This window comes from Physella acuta, unplaced genomic scaffold, assembly GCF_028476545.2.
Source record: "Physella acuta isolate Inbredline_101_S28 unplaced genomic scaffold, ASM2847654v3 ptg000048l, whole genome shotgun sequence".
NCBI lineage: Eukaryota > Metazoa > Mollusca > Gastropoda > Physidae > Physella > Physella acuta.
Window position 1 is genome coordinate 624,195 of NW_026731568.1, and position 6,104 is coordinate 630,298.

A 6,104-nucleotide genomic window follows, 5' to 3' on the forward strand; every position below is an offset into this window, starting at 1 on the left:
GGGCTAGAGCTAGGGCTAGGGCTAGGGCTAGGGCTACGTTTAGGGTTAAGTCTAGGGTTAGTGTTAGGATCAGGGTTAGGCTCTAATCAATGTCTAGCGTTGGGTTTGGTTTTGGGTTTATTTTAGGGTGAGGTGAATTCTTAGGTTTTTCGTCTTTGTCTTAAGGTTAGGATTAAGGTAATATATTGGTATAGAATTTGAGTTAGAAGGGGTAATTCCCCATGGGGGTAATTGACAGGGGGGGGGGAATACGGGGGGGATGTCCGGGGTGATATGTCCCGGGGGGGGGTAATGTCCTGTAGCCGTGTTTCTATATATGAACGTCAAATTTTTAACAGGCCACTAGAAATATACTGGGTGTATCGTTAACTTTCTACAACACGCAATAGTTGTACTCAGGATGTTGCTACAGTTAGATGTTGCTACAGTTAGATGGTGCTTGGTATCAACACCGTCGCCAATTTCGCCTTTAACATCCAGTGGTCGTCAGTGTGATTCCCACAATAAGGCCTGGTAGCCTAACAAAAGTTTGTACGATATTCTTCTGTTTTTTTTTTTTTGTAGCATACAATGCCTGCCCGTTTTACATCTCATACCACTGTTATTATTGAAGACACCACTCCTAACCGATTCAAAAGAATCCACTACTTTTTAGAGTTGTTTTTTATATTAAAAACAGGGCATTAGACCTTAGGATGTAAAAACTTCAGGCAGTGTAATAGTGTATTTGTAACGCGCAACCTTTGAATCAACCGCTAATGAGATGACACTAGTACAAGTAATAATTGAGGAAAACAGGGTGATACAGCACATCCTAGTTATTAAAAAAGTAAAGTAAAACTTTAAGCATTGCCTAAACTTTAATAAATCCACAATTATTATATCAAACAGACTTCACATTTTTTTAAAGAAATAATAAATTTTAATAAATTTTCAGTAACAATATCTCAACGCTATCGAGGAAATAAATAAAATAAAACTACTTTAAACAGTGGGGATAATATATTTTCCGGATATTGTATATATGTAAGTGAACCAACGCAACACATAAAGAACAAGAAAATAAAAAATAGTATGTGTGTGTGTAACATCCCCTCTTATTTCGCCTAATGGCGTCAATTTGTACGCACATTATATTAATCCACCAAGTAATTCATGTGGGAAAAAGTTAATATTAAATATGTTTATCTATAGTCAGTTATTAATATTGGTGGATTAACTCTAATTAATCATTAAAATTTCTTTTACACATTTAGCAACTTTCATCAGGGTGTCACCCCCTAAATGCTGGCACCCGGTCCGCCCACGTCTCACGACGCCTCTGGGTACAACCCCATGATGTTAGTTCCATGTAGCATACAACATCATACCTGGCCCAGATTTTACACGCCTCGGTAAAAAAAAAATTCGTACAAGATCTCGTGATTTTGTTCTAATTTTAGGTTAATTCCAAGTTGAATGGATAGCAAGCACAATTTAGTTACGCTTAATGCTACACATGGCTGGTAAATATTAACCAGCTTTCAGAGACCGTTGGGTGGCGGCGGTGGTGACACATTTAGTCACCAGCGTGGTGACGAGACTTCGATGATGTGGTGACAAACTGTCACCAGCGTAGTGACCAAGCCAGAAAACGGCAGCCATGTCTGAATGAAAGATGGTACAGCCACATTTTTTTTTTAAATCACAACATATCAGTTTATAGAGAACTGCACAGCCTCAAGCGAAATATAAAAATGTACAGATGTATGCAATGTGTTTTTAAAGACATAAAACATAACCTCTATTTCATTTCCATACAAAGAAAAGGCATAGCAAGAAATGAAAGAACGTGGAGTGAAATTGAATAAAAATTGTTTGGTTGCCAAGCGTGTGAGCTGTCAATGTTTCATTTACCGGTGAATGGCAGACGGCGTGTACCCGTCCATACCCCCGTGACCCATCGTTTCTTTGAAACCCAAACCGGTTTTTTGAATAAACACCATCACTAGGTGAAAGTGCCGTGAAATCTTTAGAATAGTCAAGCAGCTCAAGTGAATGTGCTACATTATATGACTTGAAAATAAAGAATTTGTTAAGACCCAATTTTATTTAAGTTTATTTAAATAGCTCAAGTGAATGTGCTACATTATATGACTTGATAATAAAGAATTTGTTAAGACCCAAGTTTATTTCAGGTCGAAACATTTTATAAAGGCGACCATCACCAACATGTTTTAATTAAAATTATACATTTAACCATGATAAAACGGTCTGTATACAATCAAGGGAAATGAATAGCATATTGTTTTATTTCAAACTTATAAACTTAAAACTTTTTATCCCACAAAATTTATAAACAGGTTTACAATATTTCACGGAGAAAATATTTAAAGGTTCAATTTCACGTCGGGAGGGGTTGTAATTAAGGAAATATTTAGTATTCATCTATACTTATAAAATCCATAAGAAGAACATTATAAGAATATTAAAAGAAATAGCAATAAACAGGACGTTTTTACAACACTTGCTAAACATGTTTTAAAGAATAATTAACACAACGAGTTTAAAAAATTGTAACTACTACAATCAAAACAAAACAAAGTATTACGCCTAACAAGAGTGTCACCTATAAGGTGTTAAGAAAAAGACAAATAAAAACCAATGTAACCAAGTCAGCAATGATATGAACAGTTATATGAACAGTTATTGATTGTCCGCCTGACCTTGGAGTTGTCACGTGTGTTCCCATGGTCGCTGTTCCATTTGGATGCCACGTTGGTGTCACTGAAAACATATATGATTTTTTACGAGTTCATATAATATCACAAGGTTGTATACTGTTTAAAACGTTTGTACATTGATACTCTTTACACATCTCATTGGATCTGATGCGTGTCTCTTGGTTCTAATCTCAATAACACAAACTACTACCCCCTGTACCAGACAACTTTAAAAGTTTTTTTTTACTACAGAACTTTTCCAACCCGGGCGTCTTTTTAAATAAATCGTGTAGACACTTTTTTTTGTTTATTAGATATTCTGATTTTAAAATATGAAGCAAGATCCACATTGTAAAATAGCCCTTCTTCTCTGTGACTTAAGGCTTATTAGATGCACCACGTATGAGGCTTAATAAGAAGAATGTAATGACTAAAGGGGTGGTTGAAATAAATTCAATTAAATTTGTAATTTACCTTGTTTAGTGTATATCGTCATATTCCCAACAATAGTGTCTTTATTGTTTTCAGTAACCACACACACATACATGTAGCCATTATACATGTCTTCTGTTTGAAACTTCAGTGTTGACGAATGACGGTACTGGACACAGGTTGTCACAGAACTGATCACCACAGGTTCAGCAACTGATATAGCGTTTTGTTGTGGATAAGGCGTGAAACTGTTGATATCTTCACTTGAAGGGCCGTACTTCCAGGTGAAGGTTAAAGCTTTTGGACCCTTTAGAAGAAACAAATTGACTGTTCATGTTATTTTGTATAAACTGCTTAAAGTTAATTTTCAACATCGCTTATAAAACGCAATTTATAAAGATACTTACATTAACCCTACACGTCAAAGTAACATTAGAACCTGAAGGATTGACTGACTGAAATGGACCCAGTCCCTCTTCATACTGGGGTTCTAGCATTAGGGACAGAGGAACTGCTCGGGCTGTTTGAAAATATTTCAATATTTCAATACATCAATAAGAGGAGTATTATTTTTAACTGTTATACATTAAACAGTAACATTACGAATATTGTTTCTTGTTACAATGTTAAACAAAATAATTACTAAAGCAATCTTATCCCGTAATAAGCTATATAATTTTAGTTAAATGCAAAGTTAAAAAAAATTCAAGATAATTTAATATAATTAAATGAATAATTGGTGGCACGAAACCGTTGACAGAAACACTTCTACAGTAGCTGAAACAACTTACTGGTGCTGGAGACATTTTGAAACTGATTTGTTGATAACATGTCACCCCCTGGACTAAAGTATGTAGCGTTACAGTAAAACAAGCCAGAATCTGTACATTTAGCATCATAGACCACCATTTCTATTTTCATCGTGTTCCTGTTGTTTGGTGTATCTGATGTTCCTTGTTGGCTTCCACTAAATGTAATAGTCCAATTTCTGCCTTGTGGTATCGACTGTAGACAAATTTAAACAAAGCAAAAATTGTACATTACATTATCAAATAATTGTATCAAATGTTTGCAAATAACTCGTACAGAAAAAAAAGAACATATTTGTCACAAAATCAATGATTAACCAGTTAATTTTGTTAGAAAAAAACTACTCACGGTAGAATTATAAGGTGGTGGTTCAGTGGTCTTGTATCTTGCAAAAGTTGTTGGTATTGCTGTCCCGGTTGTCCAAGCTATGGCCAAAGTTAAAATATTTAAAGCATTTGTTGGTACAGCAGCACGTGTCGCATCACATGTCACGGTGTAAGATCCTCCTTCATCAATCACATTGGGGCTGACCATTGTCTGACCATTTACTACAACCAAAAATAAAGATTGTTTTTATTTTTTTTAATATATCCTAAAGTAAAAAAAAATAGAATACAGCTGCTGAAACAATAGACAATACAGAATAGAAAAGCACATGGAGATGAAAGGATAAAGTAAGTCATTTTAAAATATGTCAAAAACTGCGATTATAATGTCACATTAGGTGATCGGGTGTCACTTAAGTTGGAAGAGCAAGGGAAATTATCTGCATTCGTTTCAATTCGTTTATCAGCAATAAATCATGATTTTCAAATAGGCACAAGTATTTTTACTTTCTCGAATATGCGAAGAATAGAGAAAGTCTTGTAATCGTGCAAAAAATTTCAAAATTTCTGCAAATCTCGACGTTTTACAGCTCCCTGAGTCGGAAAAACATAGTTTTGCAATGTTGTCCATATGTCTGTGTGTGTATGTGTGTGTGTCTGTTTGTGTGTGTCTGTAAACACCATAACCTGAGTACCGTTACAGCTAGGTAGATGAAATATCATATATAAGTATTATATAAAATAGTAGATCCGTATCAACTTTTGAGCGATTTCCGATAACCGGAAGTGGAACTTATTCTACTATCAATCTTTTAAAAGCCTATAACTTGAGTACTTTTTCAGATGGATCAATGAAATTTTTTCACATGCAAGTGAAATATCTAATTTTCTGCCTTCTTTCAAATTTTGAGTAATTTCCGTTGACCGGGAGTAGTAATTATCGCCATTTCCGATTTCTCAAAAAAACGCATGTGAGTTTATAAAGTACTAATAATATTGCGCACTATTGTGCACATTTTATTTGGCATTCACTTGGTGTGTAATTCTTTTTTTCTACGAGATTTTATTCTATTTTTAAAAGTTTAAGTATTTAAAATTGATTAAAAATCATGTCTATACCCCGAGTTGCCATCCCCTGTTGTTTCATATAAGAAAATTCGAGAAAGTTTAGGGGAGATCACTCCCGGTTTATTAAAGTAGATTTTACAAATCTTGAAAAACAAAATCATTCCATTCATGACAGTCATAAAAAGTCGACTTTGGCAGACCTTCGCGAACAGTTAAGGAAGGTGGGTATGATTCCATGTGCACGTCCATAGGTTAAAATTCATATTATTTTACTTACAAATAACGTACGCAAGTAAAATTTTCATACACATACTAAACGTATGAATTAAAGTTGAAAGTTAAGTATATTGTTACAATTAGAAAAGAAGTAATGGGGTAAGAAATAGTATTATTTACTTTCTTACATTTTGGGGCATTTAAAAGCGTATTATTATAAATAATACGGGGATGTTTTTTTTTTTTTAATAATTTTATTTACACAGCAGACACATATAGCCCTTATTGTCTGGTCTTTATCCTACACTAAAAAAATTCTTTATGAGAATTATTTGACCTGTTAAGACCTATGTTTACATTAATATTACTTTCAAGTTGAAAGACAACAATAATTATTTGTATTGTTTCTTACAATAAGAACCCAGATATATTTCATCCACGTTAAAGTATTGAACTAATTACATATTAATTTTAAAAATATGAAACCCGTAGTCAATTAATAATTAGTTTCCTCAGCGATAATACCCTGATTGTATTTAGCGCTCCACAA